The 11,314-nt window shown below is 45.5% G+C and overlaps 1 long non-coding RNA gene across 1 annotated transcript; it reads right to left on the bottom strand.

Annotated features, from left to right (window-relative positions):
* Positions 1–10,015: 10,015 nt before the first annotated feature.
* On the bottom strand, positions 10,016–10,298 carry LOC116969491. Its single transcript, XR_004410787.1, has 2 exons — positions 10,143–10,298; positions 10,016–10,050 (listed from the first exon to the last, which is right to left on the bottom strand). It is a non-coding gene; the product is annotated as an uncharacterized LOC116969491 (long non-coding RNA).
* Positions 10,299–11,314: the final 1,016 nt, after the last annotated feature.

The following is an 11,314-nucleotide window of genomic DNA, read 5'->3' as shown; positions in this document are numbered from 1 at the left end:
GCGCAGTTGCACAAATCAAACAGATCAGTTTCTTGTCAGTTTTACAAAACAGCTTCAGTTCTTCCTGATGTTTCTCGCACTGAAGTTTGCTTTTCTTCGCTTTGAGATTCAGGCTCAGTGTTCGAGCTTTCTCAGACAGTCTAACCAAGGCCCGATTCACCCTGAGGGTGCGGTTTGCAGAATCCTCTCTGCATTCCGGGCAGGAGTTTCTCCCCTCCCTGTCCCAACTCTGTGTGATACAGGAGCGGCAGAAGTTGTGCCCGCAGTCCAGCGCCACCGGATCGGTGAAGAAATCCAGGCAGATGGGACAAACTACCTCCTCGGTCCAACTCCCGGCCGGGCGTTTCGCAGCCATTTTATTATCTCCCTGGTTCAATATGTTTTCACTGACGTGTAGTTGCTGAATCCCTGCATTACAGCGAGTTGCCACCGCATTACCGCGTGTGTCCACTGCGCTCGCTGCCGTCCCGGGCAATGCATGTTATTCGGCTGCAAGTGTTCAGTGTGAAGGTGTCCTGGCCACTTCCAACCAAAGATTCTCTAGGACAGTGATTCCCAACCTGGGGCCATACCATGGCAAATTTCAGGGGGGCACAGAAAAAAATTGGGATTTAGGGGGCCACAGGTTCAATCAAGTCAAGTCAAGTCACATTTATTTATATAGGGAGGTTTCACGGCAGTCGGGTCACGACTCATGACCCGTACTGTTGCTACGCTACTCCAACTGGAGTACACGCGATGAACTGCAGGTAGGCACTTACCATTGTTTCCAGCGTAGCGGGCCCGTTAAAACCCCACCGCTGAAATTGTCAATTTTTGCGTGTAAATAATTATGGAAATCGGGATAAGCGTGAGAGACATTTAGCCAACTTCACAATTCCAAAAGTGAGGAGAAATGACGGCAGATAGAAGCGAGAGCTGGAGGGACAACAACAGCCAGAGTGCTTGGTGAACATTGGCCGTTTGCTCACTGCATTTCATCAACTAAGGTGTTTTTTCTTGATTCCTTTGGCATCTAAAAAGTTTCAGAAGTGATAAATCTGGCTGTAATTTTTTTTAATCGTCCATGGTTCTCAAGTGGGTTTTTAAATACAAAATGAAAACGCATCTGAAGAAAAATTTACAGCCAGATTGATCACTTCTGAGATTTTTTAGATACCAAAGGAATCAAGAAAAAACACAAATAATGCCTTACTGTTGATGAAATCCAGTGAGCAAACGCGATAATTCACAATATTTTCAATTCCGATATCTGCACGGCCAATGTTTACCAAGCACTTTAGCTGCTGTAGTCCCTTCAGTTCTCGCTTCTCTTTACCTTCATTTCGCCTCACATTTGGAATTCTAAAGTTGGGTACATGTCTCTCACACTTACCCCGACTCCCACAATTTTTTTCAGCGCAACAATTCAACATTTTGGCGGTTTTTAACAGGTAGGAACGTACGGGTTTTTAGCATTAACAACATATACCTGAAGTGACGAATGTCCTCCAGATGGATTTAGCGGCTCCGTGCGTCGAGCCCTCTGACCCAGTGACCTTTCGTGCAAGCTCCATATAGCACATTTAAAAAACTCTCGTTGGCCAAAGTGCTTTACATTTGTTATAAGAATAGCACAACAAAACAGACTACATACATATATACATGTAGCCCTCACTCAGAGGACGTCAGGAAAGGCTTGGGAGTATAGATAAGTCTTTAGTCTTGACTTAAAAGAGTCGATGGAGGGGGCAGTTCTGATGGGAAAGAGGATGCTGTTCCACAGTCTAGGTGCTGCAACCGCAAAGGCGCGGTCGCCCCTGAGCTTATGCCTAGACTGCGGGATATTCAGCAGCCCCATGTCGGCCGATCTGAGGGGCCTGGAGGTGGAGTGGTGGGTGAGAAGACTTTTAATGTAGGTGGGGGAAAGCCCATTGAGGGCTTTGTAGACATGGAGGAGTATCTTGAACAAGAACGCAGCTGCCCGACTCATCACCCACACCAAATCCTGGCATCACATCACTCCAGTCCTCAAACAACTTCACTGCCTTCCCATCTCCCACCGGATCACCTACAAAATCCTGATCCTCACCTACAAAGCCCTCCACCAACGGCCCCCCCCCCCCCCCCCATATCTCACTGACCTCCTCTCCCCCTACCAACCCTCACGGTCCCTCAGATCCACATCAGCCGGTTTCCTCTCCATCCACAAGTCCAACCTCCGCAGTTATGGGGACAGAGCCTTCTCCGGGGCAGTTCCCAGGCTCTGGAACTCCCTCCCCCAACTGATCCGCAATTCCGTGTCCCTCACCATCTTCCAGTCCCGCCTCAAGACCCATCTCTTCACCTCTGCCTATCCTTAGCCCCACGTCCCCCTCCCTTTTCATCTGTGCATTAATTGCCTCATATTGTGTTTTGAATTGAATTCTGTCTGTACTAGTCATGTCTCTACTATTTATTTCATTCCCCTTACATGTTTTTCCTCTACCTGCTAAATTTTTGTAAGGTGTCCTTGAGACTCTTGAAAGGCGCCCATAAATAAAATGTATTATTATTATTGAAGTTTATACGGAACCGCACAGGGAGCCAGTGGAGACAGGCCAGGATCGGGGTGATGTGGTCCCTTTTTCGGGTGCCCGTCAGGAGTCTCGCTGCGGCGTTTTGGACCAGTTGCAGGCGGGACAGGGAAGATTGGCTGATGCCAGTGAAGGGGGCCACAGAGCTACCACCCTGTTGCCTCCTAAATTTCAGTTCTAATAAATTAAAAATTTAGTTGAAATATTTTTGATGTTTGTGGAATAGAATAAAAGAGAATATATGTGCAATTAATAGACACTTATGGAAGGTATTATAATATTGAAATACTTTTTTTTCCGCTAATAATGTCAGGGCGGGGGGGGGGTGGGGGCACAGAAAAATTAAAAGATCCCAAGGGAACCATGAGCTAAAAAAGGTTGGGAACCACTGCTCTAGGATATTTGCTTCCAACTAATCTCACACGAGGGAGGGGATAGTTAGACATTAAACTGGCCTGAAAAAAGACAAAGCTGAGCAAGGGGCTTGTGAAAGACTAAGGCAGGACAGAAAGGAACGGAGCCTCGGGTGTAACCTGAGGAGATGTTACACCGGTGGGGCAGTGGGACCCGCCACCCGCATCTCCGTTCACAGCAACCCCCCCCGGAGACCTCCCTCCTGGATTATAAGGAGATGTTGGACAGGCAGGAACATTTGTCTTTGGAGCCCGTCCAGGTGTCTTTATAGATGAGTATAAGATCTATAAAGTACACAGATAGGGTGAATAGCCACAGTATTTCACCCAAAGCAGGAGAGTATGAACGTCTGACTCTGTGATGCTTCCCAGCTGATGGGTTTAGAGGTGGATCCAATTTCCCTTCAGTCCAAAAGACCATTAATGTTTTCATCTAGGAATTACTTAAAGATATCAGAAACAAGAATAATGGTGAAGGTACAAGCTTTACCTCGTTTGAAGTCATCAGATGTATCTTTGAATGCCGTGTTGAACGAAACAGGGCAATGAAACGTTTCAATCGGCAAGGCTTCATCTACCACCGACAGCGGTTTGGCTTCATCACGAACCCTGCAAATATTAAACAGCTGTTTATAAACTAAGCATTAGAAATGTTTTAAGGTGTTCCACAAAACACTTACAATGTTTCCGTCAAGACAATGTCCTACCTTCGCTTGCGACCAGCTTCCTCCTGAAAGAAATAAAACACAAATCTCAATTGATTGAGATGGACCGTCCTCATCCCGACAGCGGGAATTTCACCAAATTTCTACAACCCTCTGATAATTCCCATTTCCCAACTCTTATCACCACTGTCATGCAGAGAGAAAGCGGATATTGTCGCAGAGATGTAGAACGATGGGAGAAAGCACAAGGAATGTTCATGAGAATGACGTCATAACTGAGAGGATGGAACTTAATGAAAAGATTGGGCAGGTCATGGGATATCATCTGTAGAAGTTTTCAGGAATGATGAGAGGGAATTTAATATTATCGGTGGATTTAAATGTGTGGGGATGAAATAATATCTCAAATTGAAGGGGAGACCAATAATCAAAGTTGAAATGTAACGTGGTCTTCAATAAATACCTAAAGGAATGATGTCATGAAAACATGGACCTCACTTGCATTGAAGGGACTGAAGCCAACAGCAGAGATAAATTTAAATGCAAGCGGTGATAATTGCTCGGTTCTAAGCTTCCCCCCAGTCTAGTGTCAGCAAAAACACTGAATAATGCACTTGAACCAACTATATTTTATTCTGCCAAATGCGCGTCACAGATCACACACTGTACCTATCCCACCGCAGGTTCGATCACTGCGTCTATCTGTTCAAGCCCTCTAGGCCTCGTACAGACAGAGGCACTCCGGAAGGGTACCTGGTCCTGAGCGCTCTTCCAGAAGATGGGCCCTGAGCCTCGTGACCAGGGACTTTTATCTGTCCCGCAAACTCGAGGGCAGAACCACACGGGGGTTGTCTCTTAATCACCCAATTACAAATATCGATTAACCCCATAGATAACAGGCATTTCCCTAGCCCAATGATACAACAATTCAATACATAGTATTCACAACAGATTCCAAGGCTCAACACCCCATTCAATCAACACTTAGCAGCGTCAGACTCTGCAACAGTATTTACAAGCTATTTACAAGGTATATGTCTGGTTTGCAGCCATCCAATCCATTCTATGCATTTAGTACCAGATTGACAGGATTTGCAAGGCTTCCCATTCTTTGCTTTGATTGATTATTTTTTGATTATACCTTTAATAATCCTTTACAGGAAATTACAGTGCCACGACAGCTTCAAGACAGACATAACAACACACATTTCCTCAAATGGCTTCCATACTTAACAAGTTAAAATACAAGTTAAAATACAAGTTAAAATACAATTAATTTAAAAAAAAGTGCAGTTATTTATGCGCATTATATAACCTTATAGCAGCTGGTAAACAGGACTTCCTATGTCTCTCAGTTTTGCACATTGGTGCAATCAGCCTCTGACTGAAGATGCTGCTCTTGATCACCTTCAGGGCATGGAGTGGGTGAGTGGGGTTGGTCATTATAGAACCTAGTTTGTTCAGAGTTCTGGCCTCTGCCACCTGCTGGACCGTTCGTTGCTCAGCCCCGACCACTGAGCCGGCCTTCCTGATTAGCTTGTCCAGTCTGTTTTTATCCGCTATACGGGCGCCATCTCCCCAACAGGCCACAGCTTGCAAATTGTATCAAAGTTCCAGACTTCCTGGCATCTCTCACAGCCTGTCCCAGAGAGCAATTCCAATTTGACCAAATCTCCCAGCAAACCCTGAAACTGAACACCATTTTGAAGTCCTGGCTGGTCCAATTTAGCCAGGATTAACAGTGGGGTAAACACATTAGGGCTCATGGAATTTGGGGTATTGTTACCGGGTGTGGAGAATGGATAGGAGGGATGATGAGTGGAGCAGACATCTTGACTGGATAGGATGGGCCAAATGGCCTGTCTATGGTGTAGAATGGGATGTCATTCTATGGTGAAACAAGGTGAACAAAACAAACAGAGCAAATTCCCTCAAGGTGACCACCCATTCCTGATGGGAACCGGATATAGATGATCAATCTGATGTGCGCACCACGTTCTAGATTTCAATGTTAATCCCCCCAATGTGGTCATGGCTGATCTATCCCAGGACTGAACTCCTCCTATTTGCCTAATTCCCGTCGATTACAATTCCCCAATTTTTTTTATATGTATCCTCCTCTGGGTTAAAATATGTCTAACATGTAAAACCTCTCAGAGTCTCTTGGTTGGAGAATCCCAGATATTCACTGCCCTCTGTCCATTCGTGGTCCTTGGGATCAGATATAGGATCACCTGTCATTGTTCTAAACTCCACATAATATAAACACCTCTCTACATTCCGGCCAGACAGTCCTGAGATCCCATAGATTCAGCGGGAGGACAATTAGTTTCTGAACAACACAGCTGGAACAGAGGGAACATTTACTCAGTTCTGAATTAGTGGTAAATGCAGCATTTATTTCAGAAATGTCACCCACCATTTTGTGACTGCACTTTCACTTCACCAAACTGTAGTGTAATCCTCACCTTCAGAAACACCACACTGTCTTTTTGATCCATCTGTTGCTGCAACTTTAAGAGTTCCTCCTGAATGGATTTTAAATTCTCTTGAATCTTTCCAAGATTTGTCTCCATTGTATTTAGAATCTTCCTCTCTTCCTCCCGGATATCTGCCAGTGTGTGCTGCTCTTTCTCAGTGAGAATCTGGTGCAGTTCAGCAAACTGGGATGTGATCTTGGACTGAAGGTTGTGTGATTGTTCCTGTGAAATAAAAGGTGAAGAACAATATATAATGTCACTGATTGTGTTTCCTCACGACTTTAACAGTGATATTTGGCCTGTGCATTCTTTATTTGCTTTGGCAATTCAATAGTTTGTCTAAGATAGACAAAAATGCTGGAGGAACTCAGCGGGTGAGGCAGCATCTATTGAGAGGAGGAATAGGTCAAATTCCGTGTCAAGACCCTTCTTCAGACTTCAGAACAATTTAGACAGTTTGTCTAAAAGCTCTAGTGTGTGAGGCAAGAGGCAGAGAAGGGAAGCACTCAGACCCAACATGTAGGGGGAAAGAAGAAAAAAATAATAAACAGAGAATAAGAGGTGGTGGGGTTCTTAAGTGTGTGAGCAGAGAGACAGAGGGGTGTAAATTGAGGATAGAAGCAATAGGTAAGAAGGTGAAAAGTAAAAGGGGCAGGCAGACAAATCCAGGGCAAAAATCAAAAAGGGCCACTTTTCAACATAATTGCATAAGGGGTAAGAGTGTTGTAAAAACAAGCCTGAAGGTTTTGTGTCTCAATGCAAGGAGCATTCGTAATAAGGTGGATGAGTTGAATGTGCAGATAGCCATTAATGATTATGATATAGTTGGGATCACGGAGACATGGCTCCAGGGTGACCAAGGCTGGGAGATGAACATCCAGAGATATTCAATGTTGAGGAGGGACAGACAGAAAGGAAAAGGAGGTGGGATAGCGTTGCTGGTTAGAGAGGAGATTAACGCAATAGAAAGGAAGGACATTAGCTTGGAGGATGTGGAATCGATATGGGTAGAGCTGCGAAACACTAAGGGGCAGAAAATGCTAGTTGGTGTTGTGTACAGGTCACCTAGCAGTAGTAGTGGAGTTGGGGATGGCATCAAACAGAAAATTAGAAATGCCTGCAACAAAGGTAAAACAGTTATAATGGGTAACTTCAATCTACATATAGATTGGGTGAATCAAATTGGCAGGGGAGGTGAGGAAGAGGGTTTCTTCGAATGTATGCGGGATAGTTTTCTAAACCAACATGTAGAGGAACCAACAAGAGAGCAGGCTATTCTAGACTGGGTATTAAGTAAAGAGGAAGGGTTAGTTAGCAGTCTTGTTGTGCGTGGCCCCTTGGGCAAGAGTGACCATAATATGGTTGAGTTCTTCATTAGGATGGAGAGTGACATTGTTAATTCAGAAACAATGGTTCTGAACCTAAAGAAAGGTAACTTTGAGGGTATGAGACGTGAATTGGACAAGATTGACTGGCAATTAATTCTTAAAGGGTCGACGGTGGATAGGCAATGGAAGGCATTAAAAGACTGCATGGATGAACTACAACAATTGTTCCTCCCAGTTTGGCAAAAGAATAAATCAGGGAAGGTAGTGCATCCATGGATAACAAGGGAAATCAGGGTTGTATCAAAGCAAAAGATGAAGCGTACAAATTAGCCAGAAAAAAGCAGGGTACCAGAGGACTGGGAGTAATTCAGAGACCAGCAGAGGAGGACAAAGGGCTTAATAAGGAAAGAGAAAATAGATTATGAAACAAAACAGGCAGGGAACATAAAAACTGACTGCAAACGTTTTTATAGATATGTGAAGAGAAAGAGATTAGTTAAAACAAATGTAGGTCCCTTGCAGTCAGAAACAGCTGAATTGAGCATGGGGAACAAGGACATGGCAGACCAATTGAATAACAACTTTGGTTCCGTCTTCACTGAGGAAGACGTAAATAATCTGCCGGAAATAGCAGGGGACCGCAGGTCAAAGGAGATGGAGGAACTGAGTAAAATCCAGGTTAGCCGGGAAGTGGTGTTATGTACAGGCCGATAAATCCCCAGGGCCAGATAGGCTGCATCCCAGAGTACTTAAGGAAGCAGCTCTAGAAATAATGGATGCACTAGTGATAATTTTTCAAAACTCTTTAGATTCTGGAGTAGTGTCTGAGGATTGGAGGGTAGCTAATGTAACTCCACTTTGTAAAAAGGGAGGGAGAGAGAAAACGGGGAATTACAGACCAGTTAGTCTAACATCGGTAGTGGGGAAATTGCTAGAGTCAGTTATTAAAGATGGGATAGCAGTACATTTGGAAAGTGGTGAAATCATTGGACAAAGTCAGCATGGATTTACGAAAGGTAAATCATGTCTGACGAATCGTATAACATTTTTCGAGGATGTAACTAGTAGCGTGGATAGGGGAGAACCAGAAGATGTGTTATATCTGGACTTTCCGAAGGCTTTCGACAAGATCCCACATCAGAGATTAGTATACAAACTTAAAGCACACGGTATTGGGGGTCCAGTATTGATGTGGATAGAGAACTGGCTGGCAAACAGGAAGCAAAGAGTAGGAGTAAACGGGTCCTTTTTCACAATAGCAGGCAGTGACTAGTGGGGTACCGCAAGGCTCAGTGCTGGGACCCCAGCTATTTACAATATATATTAATGATTTGGACGATGGAATTGAATGCAACATCTCCAGGTTTGAGGATGACACTAAGCTGGGGGGCAGTGTTAGCTGTGAGGAGGATGCTAGGAGGCTGGGTGTCATGGTACACCATGGGTGTCATGGTACACCAGTCATTGAAAGTAGGCATGCAGGTGCAGCAGGCAGTGAAGAAAGCGAATGGTATGTTAACATTCATAGCAAAAGGATTTGAGTATAGGAGCAGGGAGGTTCTACTGCAGTTGTACAGGGTTTTGGTGAGACCACACCTAGAGTATTGCGTACAGTTTTGGTCTCCAAATCTGAGGAAGGACATTATTGCCATAGAGTGAGTGCAGAGAAGGTTCACCAGACTGAATACTGGGATGTCAGGACTTTCATATGAGGAAAGGCTGGGTAGACTCGGCTTATACTCGCTGGAATTGAAAGATTGAGGGGGAATTTATTGAAACTTACAAAATTCTTAAGGGGTTTTACAGGCTAGATGCAGGAAGATTGTTCCCGATGTTGGGGGGGTCCAGGACAAGGGGTCACAGCTTAAGGATAAGGGGGAAATCCTTTAGGACCGAGATGAGTAAAACGTTTTTCACACAGAGAGTGGTGAATCTCTGGAACTCTCTGTCACAGAAGGAAGTTGAGGCCAGTTCATTGGCTATATTTAAGAGGGAGTTAGATGTGGCCCTTGTGGCTAGAGGGATCAGGGGGTATGGAGAGAAGGCAGGTAAGGGATACCGAGTTGGATGATCAACCATGATCATATTGAATGGCGGTGCAGGCTCGAAGGGCCAAATAGCCTACTCCTGCACCTATTTTCTATGTTTCTGAAATGTCGTGAGGGTAATGTTATAACCCATCACTCCTCTACCCCAATACAATTCCCTGCTGCCTATTCCTTTCCACGTTCCCATTCATGCCCATTTATCCATCCACCACCACTTTCCCAGGGATTTATAACAGTCACCGATTGACCATTGAACCAGCGTGTACGTGGGACGTGGAAGGAATCCGACGCGGTCACAGGGAGAAGGCATGAACCACACGGGCAGCACCCGAGGTCAGGATCGAACCCGCTCACCAGAACTAGGAGACAGCAGCACTACTTGTGTCACTGCGCTGCCCTATTATTACACGCATCACAGGGATCAAATAACCACAAGATCAGGAAATCGAAACTTAAAAGCCTCACCAGAACTCCAGAAATCTTCTGTTTCTGTTCCTGCTCCATTTGCTGGATCCCTGATTTCTCATTTGTGAGAGACTGGATGGAAGATTTCACCTGATCCTGGGATTGTGATTGAAAATCAAAGAATATAAGTGTTAGATAATAAAGATGGAATTAAACAATGATGCGATCAAACGTCGATTTGTTTTTACCTTGTAGGTTTCTGCAGCTTCTGCTATCAGCGTGAAGCTGTGAGACTTGTGTTCCCGCCCAGCTGCACAAAACACACAGATCAGCTTCTTGTCAGTTTCACAAAACAGCTTCAGTTCTTCCTGATGTTCCTCGCACTGAAGTTTACTTTCCTTCTCTGTCCGATTCAGGCTCAGTGTTCGAGCTTTCTCAGACAGTCTCGCCAAGGCCCGACTCACCCCGAGGGTGCGGTCTGTAAACTCCTCTCTACATTCCGGGCAGGAGTTTCTCCCCTCCCTGTCCCAACTCTGTGTGATGCAGGAACGGCAGAAGTTGTGCCCACACTCCAGTGATACCGGATCGGTGAAGAAATCCAGGCAGATGGGACAAAGTATCTCCTCGGTCCAACTCTCGACCGGGTCTTTCGCAGCCATTTTAACCTCCACTTCCTGGTTCAAAACGCATTCCCATTCGCTGAAACTGCTGACGCCCTGCAGTAATTAATTGGAGCGCTGGAGGCTGAAGTTCATGGGATCAAGAGGTGAATGGATAGGGTGAATGCACAGTCTTTTACCCGGAGTAGTGGAGTCGAGAACTAGAGGACACAGGTTTGTGGTGAGAGGTGCAAGATTTAATCGGAACCTGGGGAACAATATTTCCACACAGAAGGTCGTGGGGAAATGGAACAAGCTGCCAGAGGAGGTAAGTCAGGCTGGACAACAACGTGTGGACGGGCTTTAGGACCCGGGGGAGCCCGGAGCTGTGGAACAATCAATGAAAGGGGCGGGGCAAGGCTGAGGGGAGGCGGAGCTCAGCCCCGTCAATCACAGCCCTGACCAAAGATTATAGAGGAGCAAGATAGACCACTCCTCGACATTTTTCGAGCTCAGATTCAAGTCGAGAACCGCGGCGGCTGTTACCCGTTATGTCCCTCGATTTGTCGAGACATCACAAGCAAAGATCACAAGCCCGCCGTGAAGAAGGGTGCAATCAAAGATTATACAACTCTGCTCTATCATCTCTGGGTGCAATGGTGGGCCGGGGGGTTTCGGCGGCGGCCGCAATCAAAGATACGAGAGGAGCTCTGCTCTATAATCTTTGGTCGGAATGGGAACGGGCCGTGCGTTATAAATGTCTATCGTTCCACTCCCTCTCCCCCGTCTCCCTGTTCCCTTCTCCTCTCTCGACTCTCACC

This window comes from Amblyraja radiata, unplaced genomic scaffold, assembly GCF_010909765.2.
Source record: "Amblyraja radiata isolate CabotCenter1 unplaced genomic scaffold, sAmbRad1.1.pri S62, whole genome shotgun sequence".
Classification (NCBI taxonomy): domain Eukaryota; kingdom Metazoa; phylum Chordata; class Chondrichthyes; order Rajiformes; family Rajidae; genus Amblyraja; species Amblyraja radiata.
The sequence above is the reverse complement of the archived record's forward strand: the minus strand, read 5'-3'. Positions and strand labels throughout refer to the sequence as shown.